Raw genomic sequence first — 13205 nt, 5'->3', positions numbered from 1 at the left:
TCGCTGTACATAGGCTAGGCGAGAGAGTTTTTATTCGTAATCGTGCTCCTTGAACCTGTAGTATTTGGCTCTGCTTTTGAACTTATTTGTTTGAACCCTGCTTTTGACCTTACTTTTGAACTTATTCGTACTTGTGTGGTTGTAAACCGGCTACTACTCTTCTGTAGCGGTTGAACTGAACCTCTCTGGTGAGGCATCGTCTGTTGTGTTTTCAAGTAGCGCCATTTTTCTAGCGAGGCATGCCTGTTGTGTTGTCCAACACCACCAGGGATGATATTTTGAACTAATACTCTTTGGCGAAGTATAGCTGTTGTGCTAACTTGTTGTGTTGTCCAGCACCGCTAGGGGTAAAACTTCCGACTTGAGCCTAAGCCATGTTCTGAATTTTTCAAACATCTAAGACTTTATTTTCAACTCAGAGCTAGTTGGTTGAACCGAGCGCTTTTGCATGTTCCATTTGGTTATTTGTTTAACTACCTGGTGGCTCGTTGCTTAATGATAAATAGGATTGGAGATTCTTAGTACTTGACTGCTTTCGAGAATTGTTTGATCTGATTAGTGCAAGTTAGAATTTCGAGGACAAAATTCTTTGATGAAGGAGAGATTGTGATACCTAACTTTTAGGATACTATCGTTGTTTAGTCTCCAAGAGAATATTACGATTTTTTTATTTAAAATATTGTTTTGTTTTAAAAACTAGAAACCCTAAATTCTAGAAACCCTAAAGTCTAAACAAAAATCCTAGTTTACTTGTGACTAACCGATTTTCTTAATTCCTTCATTTTGAATCAAAACCCTAATTGTAACCACTGGAATTGTAAAATTCCTCATATTTTCTTAAAATTTCTTTTTATTTGGCATTTTTTCCCTTATAATAGCTATACTACTCATTTACATCCCCAATGTTTAGAATAAAGAATAGAATTAAGAGTTTTCCCTTTTGCATTCATCGTTAGGGTAAACTAAGATTTTTACGCCTATCCGTAGTGTGACTATCCGGTACGGAGAGTGAATCAAATTTGGTGATTAAGAGTGAGTTTTAGATGATATTAAGTGTGTGATTAGAAATGATAATAATATGTCAGTGAATTATAAGTTAAAACTCTAGTATACGCGATTTAAGAAAAAACGGGTTGAACCGACGGGTACCGTTTGTTACCGAGTGACTGTACCACTTGAACACTACTTTATTACCTTAATCTTCTCACTTTTATTTCAACAAAATTGGCCCTAAATATCTCCTCCATAGGGCCAAAATTATTGACCAAAAAAAGGGAGGAAAAAGAAAAAAAATTAAGATTGAATCTTGTGGTGACACTTGTTGGCAATCCATGGACCTTTGACCAAATGAGTTTCCTTCCTTCTTATCTTCTATCTTGGCTCCATTCCCTTCCATTTTTCTTCCATCTTGGTCGAAAATAAGAGAGGGAAAAGAGAGAAAACAACTTTACCTCCAACCTTGATTCTTCCTTGTTGAGTTAAAATTAACCAAACCAAACCGATTAAACTTACCTTTTGGTGCTTGGAAGGCTTCGTGTACTGAAATTTTTGGAAGAAAGTGGTGTCTTTCTCACCTCCAAGGAGCTTTTGGATGGTACCATGGCTGCCTATCCCTTTACTCTTCCTTAATCTTGTTTAAGTGTGAATAGAAACTCATATTCTTGGTTTATGACGGTTAATCGGTTAGTTTTGATTGATTTGTTGGGTATGGAGCTAGGGTTTACATTTTCAGCTTTAATTATAGTTATCTACCTCTTAATTGATGTTATTGAGTTAGTAATTGGTGGGTTTGATGATAGAGCACTTGTTAGATATGGATTTCTAGAGTAAAGGTGCAAAAGCCAAAAATTGGAAACTAATCTGCCCTGTTCTGTCCGGTTCTGGTTGACCATAAGGGAGGCCGAATTAGATTTAGTATAAAACATAAAAGTTGTAGAGAATAATATTTTATATCTGCATGTAAAAGTTCAATTCAATCTGAGTACTGTAGCATGTGAAAAGACAAATATACCCCTGACTGTCATAGGTAGAGCTTTGTGACCAGTTTTGACATTTCACCAATTTGATCCCGTCTGTTCACCCTAATCCGTACTGAATTAGCCTTTGGCCAAAACATAGAAGTTGTAGCGTTATCACTTAGCTTTCTAACGGCCCTAAAAACGCCTCAATCGGACTTCGGTAGCTTGAGTTATTGTCATTTACGCATAGTACGGTTAACTAGCCCGAATGTGAGATTCTGGTTCTGTAATTTGAAATTTTGACCTGGATACACTACGAACTAGACTGAGTGGTATTCATCAAAATTGTAGCCCTTTCTCTTAGTTTCAAAATAGTATAAATTTCACACAAATTCGATAAGTGTAGTTTCGGCTGTGTCCGATACGCTAAGCGACGTCAAATCTGTCTTTTGCTTTAGGACTTAAACTTCATTTCCGGACATTTTTCCTAACTTGATTTTGTACTTGTATGACTTTGAACCTATTGAACGGCTATTGAAATGAGATTATTTTGTGTGTGACTTTGGGACTGATTGAGAAAAAGAATGAAGCCATAAAGGGTTGGAAAATAGGTAAATACAAAGGGCGTGCTGCCCAAATTTATGCTCGAGGGTTAGGTAGATATACTTGCGAATCGAGTAAGGCTTGAGGGCGAATACCATGTGAACCATCTAGGATATTTGCGTCTTCTTTTATCGAGGTATATGAGTTATAATTCAGCCGAAACTTGTACCCTTGGAAAAATGAAAAGTACGACTAATAAAAATATGTTTTCTCCATTTCTTCGACTCAAATGGTATTTCAAAGTATAATTGCTTCAAAGTTTCAAAGGTTTAAGAGCGAGCATGAATTGTTCGGCATTTGATAAGTATCGTGAATACTACTTAAACGAGTTGCATTAACTTGATTTTCTTGAAACGAAACTCCTATGTTTCGAACTTTAGAGAGTTTTACATTCATAAATGATATTTTACCGCAGATTTGGACTCCAACCAAGGAGTTGGACCTGAACGTGACTTTTGAGATGCACTAGACCTTAGGTGAGTGCTTCCAAATACCTGATTGAACTGAACACTGGTTTTCAATACTTGACCAATATGATCGAATGATATGTGATTGGTATGATCAGGTAATGGTGTACTTTATCGCACTTGCCTTAATGTGATATGTACTTGTTTATTGTTGCAATTGATTTGAGATACTTGTGCGTGACTTGTAAGTACTGAGCGGCAGTATGTACCACACTCGATCCGAGTGGGTGGTACCTCTCATTCCCGTCTCCGTACTTTTATCTTGATTCAGTCGATTGGAGTGTTATTTCATCAATTTTTTGAGGACTCAAACCCTATTGGCTAGTTAATCGAGTCGAGCCGGCAAGGGCCTGGTCGATTAGATAATGAACCATGGGTATCTAGTGTTGTCGAGTGGAGTGTTATCTCCTCAACTAATCAGTATACTCGAATATTACCACCAATGTTTATCTTGGAATTCGGGCGGATAAAGATTGGAGTTAAGTGGTGCTCTACTGGATTGGTTACTTTACTTGAAAGTTGACGAAGTGTCAACTAATATTTGATCAAACTCTGGTGAAGCAATGGGAACTTGGCTCCTGAAAGCCATCCGTATCCTTATACTTGGAAATGATTATTGCTTATTGGATTATTGTTTCTTTTGAAATCCAAAAGCACTTTACACTCGTTCATTTGGAAATTTGCTACTTGAAGTGTTAGTGTTCCCTTTTTTGAACTTGTTATACTCGCTATCTTTTGCTACGTTGATACGTGTACCTTTAAATAATGGTCAACTTGCTATTTGGAACCTCACTGGGATTTTATCTCATTCCACTCCATTTGTTTTCCTTACAGGGGGTATGAGCGAGGCGTGAGACATGTATCGACTAGCGTAGTCTAGTTGTTTTTCAATTTTGAATTTGTACTCGTGCTAGTACCTGACTAGGGTTGATTGTACTCGAATTGTAAATACTTTGAAGTATTTTGGTATGTAGAAACCTTGTATCTGGATTTGAGCATCGATGTATATTATAAGTTTGATTTGCAATGTTATTTATTGTTTATGGATGTATGAGTGAGATATGAGTGAGTGAGTCCTGACGAGAGTTGGACAGGCGACCCGCCGAACCCTAGGGTACGCCCTAGGGGAAGGTGGGGCCGTCACAGTAATGCTATTGATGTATTTGATAAAAATAAATAGTATTTGGACACCGACTATAGTAACCATATTTCTAGTAAGAAAGAATCATATATTGAGTTTGATGAATCTATCTGTGGTGAAGTTAAATTTTGAAAAAAAAATCCCTATCAGCTTGAAAAAATAGAGTTGCTGATTTTATTTATGATGTTTTTATGTTCCTGAGCTACATTATAATTGTTGAGTATAGGTCAATTGTCTAAAAAGAAATATGACATTCATATCAAAAATGGTACTTGCACTATTTTTGATAAAACAAATGGAATGATTGCGAATGTGTTAATAACTCCAAATCACTTATTTCCATTGAATTTAAATACCAAAATTTTTTTGTCTGAGTACAGTGATAGATGACAGTAATTGACTATGGCATATGCAATTTAATCATTTAAATTTTGACAGTTTAAAATTTTTAGCTAGTAGAAGAATGGTTGATGGGCTACCGGATATCAGATATACTGACAGAATTTGTGATATGTGTTTAAGAAAGCAACTTATGGATTCTTTTCACACTAGTAAATCTTGGAGGGATAGAAGACCATTAGAAATTATTAATTTAGATTTATACACTATGGAGATTCATTCTACTGGTGGATGCAGGTATTTTATCATCTTTATTAACGACTTTAGTAGAAAGGATTGGATATATTTTTTAAAGAAAACTTTGATACATGTGAGTCTTTTATGATTTTTAAAATTTCATGAGAAAAATGGTATACAGTATCAGTTGATTGTCAGGTACAATTTACAACAAAATGGAGCTGTGGAAAGAAATAATAGGACAGTTATGGATATAGTAAGGTATATGTTAAAATTGGAAAAAGATGCCAAAGTCCTTATGGGCAGAGGTAGTTTCCTGTGATGTGTATTTGTTGAACATATACCCTATTAGAAGTATTTTGGGAAAAACCCCTAAAGAAGTTTAGAGTGGTAGAAGACCCTTTTTTGACCATCTCAGAATTTTTGGTTGTATTGCCTATTCTCATATTCCTAATTAGTTGAGGAAGAAGCTTGATGACAAGAGAGAGTACTGTGTATTTATTGGCTATAATGAAGTTCTAGGGCACACAAATTATATAATCTTGTGACAGAAAAAATGATAGTGAGTAGAGATATGACATTTGTTAAAAGAGGTGCTTGGGACTAGTTTATGAGAGATCTCAAGACAGCAGAGGTGACTTTAAATTATCAGGAAGAGGAGGTTAATCTTGATTTTTAGCCATCTCTAGTTGCTCAGGGTTCATAGATTGAGTTAATTGGAAGCCTATAGTATTAGCGGTAGATGCTAACTCATTTGTAGGATTATGTAATTACACCAGATAATACTTTTTTGAAGAAGATATGTACGATTATGTATTAATTTTGCTTTACTTGCAAATTGTGACCCAATAGTACATGAGGAGGTAGATCGTGATGATCATTAGGTGAATGTAATTGATGAAGAAATTCATACTATTGAGAAAATGACACCTAGATGCTTACTTCTCTTCCAACTGGTAAAAAAACCATTGGAGTGAAATGAGTGTATAAGACAAAATTTAAGCCCAATTAAGAGGTTGATAGGCACAATGTAAGATTAGTGGTCAAAGACTAAGCAGAAACCCGGAATTGACTACTTAGATGTGTTTGCACCTATTGATAGGTTTGACACAGTTCGTATGATAATGAATGGAATATTCAATAAAGAAGTATATGTAGAGCAATCTGCAAGATTTGTCAGAAGAGATCAAGAAAACAAAGTATATAGGTTGAAGGGAGTCTTGTATGGATTGAAGCAAGTACCGAGGGCATAGTATACAAGAATCGACTCCTATATTCTTACTCATGGTTTTTAGAAGTATCCATATGAGCGCATATATATATATATATATATATATATATATATATATATATATTAAATCTTTTGTTTGTGGTGATATTCTTATCATGTACTTGTATATAGACGATTTGATTTTTACTTGAAATATTTCAAGAATGATTGCAAAGTTCAGAAAGGCCATGGTTAAGTAGTTTGAAATGATAGATATGGGACTTATGTCATATTTTCTAGAGGTTGAAGTTTCAATCTCATTGTGGAATTTTTATGTCTTAAAAGAAATATGCATGTGATATTTTGAAGAAATTTAAGATGGATACAACTAATCCAATTCTAACTCTAGTTGAGGAAAAATGAAGTTGAATTTGACTAAGGAGGGTATTGATGGATATGTGGATCCTACTTACTTTAAAAGTTTGGTTGGGAGTTCGAACTATTTGACATCTATGAGATCAAACATCAATTTTGCTATTGATTTGATTAGCAGGTTTATGAAATATTCATGTCAGTCACATTTGTAGGTGGATAAGAAGATTTTGAGGTATATTGGAGGTATTCATAATGATAATATTTTGTTATTCAAGAAATGATCCAATTGAATTATTTGGCTACGCAGACAGTGATTGAATAGGTGATACGATTGAGAGAAAAAATATTTTAGGATATGCATTTTTTATTGGCTCTTGAGGGGTTTTTAGAGTTTGAAAAAGCAACAAATGATAACATTGTCTATGCAGAAGTGGAGTATATTGCAGTAGCTAATAGTGCAACTCATGCATTGCAGTTGAGTCGCATGCTTGATGTTCTACAACACTATGCTACGAAAATTTATTATGATAGTAAGTCAACAATTGAACTGTCTAATAACCCACTTTTCCATATGTGTAGCAAGTACATAGATATCAAGTATTCTTTAATTTCCTACGTGAGTTGATTCGAGAGAAAGAGATTGAGATTGATTATTGCAGAACTTAAAAGCAAGTGATAGACATTTTCATGAAGGCTTTAAAGACAAAAACATTTGTCAAGTTGAAAAAGATGTTAGGTATGTCCAAATTAGAGAAGTTTGGTTTAAAGAAGGAATTGTAAAATAAATAAATAATAAATAAACCAAACTAGTGACATATTGGTTAGTTTATTAATCATGTGGTGTTAGTTTATTAGTTAGTAGTGTTGGTCATATCATGTAGTTAGGGAGATTGGTCACATGGAATCCGATTCATGAAGTAGTAAGTAGATAGGGGTTTTAAAAAGAATCAGAAAAGCGGATAATCGAGAACACCAAATTGGTCTAAATTGAAAAATAGGGTGACCAACCCATAATTTTTAAAATGGTTAGATTAGTCAAACCTACTTGAAAAAATTAGATTAAGGTGTGGTTTTCAATTTTCAAAAATGGGGAAAACACTTCGAGAGAACCCATCGAAGAGTTCAATATGTAAATCAAGAACCCAACTATAACCCAAAAACTTAAGTTTATGTTTGGATCCTTTAGTTTTTCAAATACTATAAAAATTTTTAAAAAGTGCTCTAAAAAATACCCTAAAAAGTAGTCTAAATTTTTTAATATTTAAAAAATATCCCAAAATATATTTTAAAAACTCTACTACCCTTAAATATTCCAAAATATTTTTTAAAAATATCTCAAAATATACTCTAAAAACATTGCTACAGTAAAGTTTTTTAAAAACACCCCAAAAAACAGCTAATCCAAACGGAGATCTTATTAGGTCTCGAGCCCTTACTTACATATTAAGTACTCTTTCTCCATCTTTTAAATCAATGTGCGACATAATCCTTTACCCATGGACCTAATATATCTCTCCCTTTATGAGTAACCCATTGAACCCAAGTTTACAAGCTCTTTTCCAAATCCACTGTAATACTTAACGCAAATCCACCTTAATACCTAGGGTCATCTCTTCACCCAATCATGGACCCGCTCTTCTTCAATATTTAAATTGAATTCTGGACCCATGCCAATCCTTGATTCCTTGGTCTAACACCAACTGGACCGTTGCTAAACCCTTGGCACACCTGATCCAAGACCAACCCAACTTCTTGGCACTTCGATCCACTACTAAGAAGAGAATTTTCACCGATTCAACCTCGAGAAAAATCCACTTGCCCATGAGTAGTCCAGTCTCGCAACTTGAAACTTTGATACCACTTGTTAGGGAGAAAACATCTCGAGAGAACCTATTGAAAAGTCCAATATGTAAATTAGGAACCTAATTCTGATCCAAAAGTTTAAATTATTAGGTTTTGAGCTCTTACTTATATATTAAGTGCTCTTTTTCCATCTTTCGAACCAATATGGGATATAATTTTTTACTCATGAATTTAACAACCTGCATATATGTAAAGTTGGATAAGATAACCAGTATCCAAACCTCAACTCATAATTATTTAGTCATTTACTAATAATTTAAGTTACGAGTACATTTTATTTTTTACAACTTATAAATTAGTATATTTTTCAACAATGAACTTTTGACATTTCTAAAGTTGTATGGGAGTCCTTTTTATGTAATGTAAAAAGATAACAACTTTTCTTGGTGGCAAAGAAATTCAATAAATAATCAATTTTCATTAACTAGGTGGCCCAAAATGAGTTACTAGTGTAATTTGAATTTGAATTTACAGCATAGAAAAGAATGATACTATTCAAAAAGAGAAAGGCTTTAAAAAATTGTTAATGCACTTATAAGACATGCGCTTGTATGTTAAATAAACCTTAAGGAAAGTCGATGTAAGATATCCAATTTCACAAAAAATGAGGAGTTCTCAGTGGTAATTACAAATCTTTTAGGGAGTCATTGTGGCTAAAATACAAGTTTTTAAGAAAAGGCAAAAGATACTAAGAAGGTCTGTACCTATTATTGGTTAGAGATGGCAACGGGGCGGGGGTGCCAAAAAACTCCATCTGTCCCGCCCCGCCCTATTTCCCTTGCAGGTACTTGCGGGTGATAATTTGGTTTTTATTCTAGAAGCCTTTATTCAAAAGATCAAAGCCAAATTCAAGGAACAAAATAAAATACAAAGCTGAAAAAAGTGAAAAAAAGAAAAATGAAACAAGAAAAGTGTTGAAATAAATCACCAAGAAAATTAAGAACCTCAATTATATTGTATAGACAACACCTGAGAATACTCATAGAGTGTGTAACATGCCTGTGCCAAATATCAACTAGGAATTTGATATCTTCGAATCAATGTCCTAACACCTTTGTTTCATAATTTGATTAGTGAGATGCTCATAAAGAAGTTGGAGTCTAGGAATTTTATGCCTTCCATGTACGGGAATCTAGACTTCTTAATGAGGCAAGAAAGGTTTTTGATAAAATGTTAGTGAAGGATGTTGTTTTCTTGGAATGCATTGATCACCGGATAGGTTAATTTATCAGGTATAGTGAAGTCTTGGAGCTTTTTGATGATATGCAGAGAGCAAGAGTAAAGCCTGATAATCGTGCAATGGTGACTTTACTGTTTGCTTGTGTTGGTATTGGAGTTTTGAAACAGGACAAGTGGTTCATGCTTGGATAGAAATGGAATAAAGGTTATGTTTAGTTACCAAATATTCTAAAATTATTATTATTAGATTATATAATATATTATATTTATTTATATTAATAAGTTGAAGCTGGGGACGGGGCCATTACTCCCCCGCAAGGCAGGCACTCGTCTCTGTTGCCATCCCTAATATTGGTTCTCCAAAAAAGTACTAGCCACTCCATCTTTCTTTTTTTTTTTTTGTTTAATAAAAAGACAAGAACACCTTTTAATTTCGCTAAGGGACAAAATTGTTCTAAAGAAACTCATTATGCATTATCTCCTCAGCTCACTTTCCCTTGTTTTCACATTGGTCCTAATATTTTAGGACTAATAATGGATAGAATTGTGAATAGTGATGATATTATTAATTCTGTATAAGTATGAACCTATTTAGTAGTTTTTCAGCAAGCTAATGGCTATTGTGGTTTGAAACTATCTATTACTCTTCCTTCTAAAAAAATATATCTATTACTCTTGGTCTTTTCATTATTTATTAAGTGAAGTTTCACAATTTTTTCATATTTTGAAAGTATTAAACTTTGTAGTCAAGGTTGTAGAGGTCATCGTGAAAATGATGCAAAATCACCTAAGTTATAGTTATTTGTATCATTTTCAAAAATAATAAACTAGAATGAATTGCCAAATTCATTGGCAAAAAGTTTTAGGAAAGAGTTGTAAAAATAATTTGCAACTCATAGCAAATACTCATAACTAGGGAATTGTCATGACACCCTACTATTTATTGTTGGTACTACCATTTGCTTTTCTATTCTCATGAATGGTCTCAAATACTCTTAACTAGTAATTAGGACTCGTAAGTGCATTATCGTCTCTTTCTGTGACTGAAAAAATTTCAAGGAGATGCAGTTATGAAAGTGCAAGTAGGGATGACAATAGAGGTGAGTGCCCACCTCACAGAAAGGAATGGAATAGGAGTTGGAACGGAATAGAGACAAGGCAGGAATGAGGTGAGAGGAGATTGTGATACCCCAACTTTTAGGATACTATTGTTGTTTAGTCTCAAAGAGGATATTACGATTTCTTTATTTAAGACATTGTTTTGTTTTAAAAATGAGAAACCCTAAATTCTAGAAACCCTAAATTCTGATCAAAAACCCTAGTTTACTTGTGACTAACCGGTTTTCTTAAATCTCTTATTTTGAATCGAAACCCTAATTGTAATCACTGGAATTGTAAAATCCCTCATATTTTCTTAAAATTCCTTTTTATTTGGCATTTATTCCCTTATAATAGATATACTACTCATTTATATCTCCAATGTTTAAAATAAAGAATAGAATTAAGAGTTTTTCCTTTTGCATTCATTATTAGGGTAAACTAAGATTTTTACGCCTATCCGTAGTGTGACTATCCGGTATTGAGAGTGGAGCAAATTTGGTGATTAAGAGTGAGTTTTAAATGATATTAAGTGTGTGATTAGAAGTGATAACAATTAAGTTAGTGAATTATAAGCGAAAACTCTAGTATAGGTGATTTAAGGAAAATTGGCTCGAACCGACAGGTACCGTTCACTACCGATTGAACCCACCATTTGACCATCATTTTTATCAAGTTAATCTCATTGATATTAGAGCTTAAATATCAGCTCTAAAGCTGATCAAGAGGGCCGAAATATTTGACCCAAAAAGCCAAGGAAAAGAAAAAAAAAATTTGAGGAAGATCTTGGAGTGACACTTGGCAAACATCTAACTATCTTTGACCCAACCTAATACCAACCTTAACCTTCATTCTTCTTCATTTCTCATACCTCTTGGCTGAAATTAGGAGAGAAAGAACTTCAATTCCATCTTGGGTTTTGCTTGTTTGAGTGAGAAAATCAAGAAACTAAACCGATTAAATCTTCCTTTGAGTGCTTAGGTAGTTGTGTGTTGGTAAAAGTTTGGAAGGGAAAGCTAGGGTTACTCTTGAAAGCAACTTTAGTAAGGTAATAATGCTGGTTTAGCATTTTCTTACTTTTAATCTTGCTTAAGTTGGTATAGCACCTTAAATTTTTTGTTAATGATAGTTATTTCAATGGTTTGGATGGATATGGTGCATGTTCTTGAGTTAGGGTTGAGGTCTTCAACTGTATTTCTTGTTGGGTAGATGGTATATGATGTTTATAATCTTATATTGGAAGTTGAGGTAGTGAATTAAGCCAGAAATAAGAAAATTAGCATTAGACTGCATGAATTCCAGTTTTCAGTTTTGAAGATACCTTGTCCTAATCGGTTCTATTTGACCATGAGAAAGGCCGAATTAGGCTTAGCACAAAACATGAAAGTTGTAGGGAATGTTGTTTTATAGTTTCTTGTAAAAATTCAGGTCAATTTGAGCACTGTATCATATGAAAAGACAAAAATACCGCTGACTGCCCATAATCCTTGTTTCGCGGACAGTTTTCTGTCTTCGTGGAGATTTCAATTTTTGACTCTGAAAATACATGATTTAGCTTTAGAGGCCTTCATAAAAATGTAGGTATATGTCTTGGCTTCGAAACGCGATAAGATACACCTCAATCAGACTTTGGTAGCCTAAGTTATTGTCGTTTAATCATAGTGCGGTTAACTAGTCTAATTGTGAGATGCTGGTTCTGTAATTTGAAATTTTGACCTAGATACACTATGAACTGGACTAAGTGGTCTTCATCAAAGTTGTAGGCCTTTATCTTATCTTCGAAACGGTATAAATTGTACCCCAGTCTGATAAGCGTAGCTTTGGTTGTGTCTGTTCCGCTAAGCGACGTCAAATCTGTCTTTTTTTTTCTGACTTAAACTTCGTTTCTAGACATTTTCCTAGCTTGAATTTGTACTTGTACGGTTTTGAGCCTATTGAACGGCTATTGAAATGAGATTATTTTGTGTGTGACTTTGGGATTGATTGAAGAAAACAATGAAGCCATAAATGGGTGGAAAATGGGTAAATACAGAGGGTGTGGTGCCCAAAATTTTTGGGCTACGTGATTCCTTCAAGTTGAGTTGATCTTAGTAAAAATGATGGGTTTTGGGAGTTGTTTGTAACCCTAAGACCAACTGTTATCTTTTGTTCAAAAGTCATATTTTATTCTTTTGTACTGGTACTTAACCTGGGAAAGCATACGACTTGTAGTCGAGTCTCATTGATGCATTCCATTTACTGGGTTTGTGGATATGCGAACTATAATTGTTTTATCTTGGTTATTTTAGGGTTTCTTGGCGATTAAAGCCACTTTGGGTAAAAACTTTTGAAGTATCTGTGCTAAAACCGGTGAGTGTATCACTTCCCTAATTTGTTGCTTATCTGGCTATCTGTGACTTCTGTATACTCTGTATGAAACGAGGGTATATTTTATTGCTCTCGTTTCTCTCGTCTGTTTACTTGTTTCTTGTATACTGTATAAGTCTGCATTTGCTCTCTATTTTTGTTATTTGTATCTGTTCTCTGTATAAGTCTGCGACCTCTGAACTCAAAACCTATGGTTAGTTACTCGAGTCGAGCCGGCAAGGGTCTGGTCGATTAGATAACAAACCATGGTAGTCTGTTTCTCGGAATCTTTGGGTATTGAGACTCTTGATTCCGGTATACTCGAGTATTACCACTTCCGTTTCTGTTGAGGTGTTCGGGCTCGGTAAGGGGTATGTTTGGTGAACGGG

Source organism: Coffea arabica, chromosome 2c (genome assembly GCF_036785885.1).
Source record: "Coffea arabica cultivar ET-39 chromosome 2c, Coffea Arabica ET-39 HiFi, whole genome shotgun sequence".
Lineage (NCBI taxonomy): Eukaryota > Viridiplantae > Streptophyta > Magnoliopsida > Gentianales > Rubiaceae > Coffea > Coffea arabica.
Note: the sequence above shows the minus strand (reverse complement) of the source record.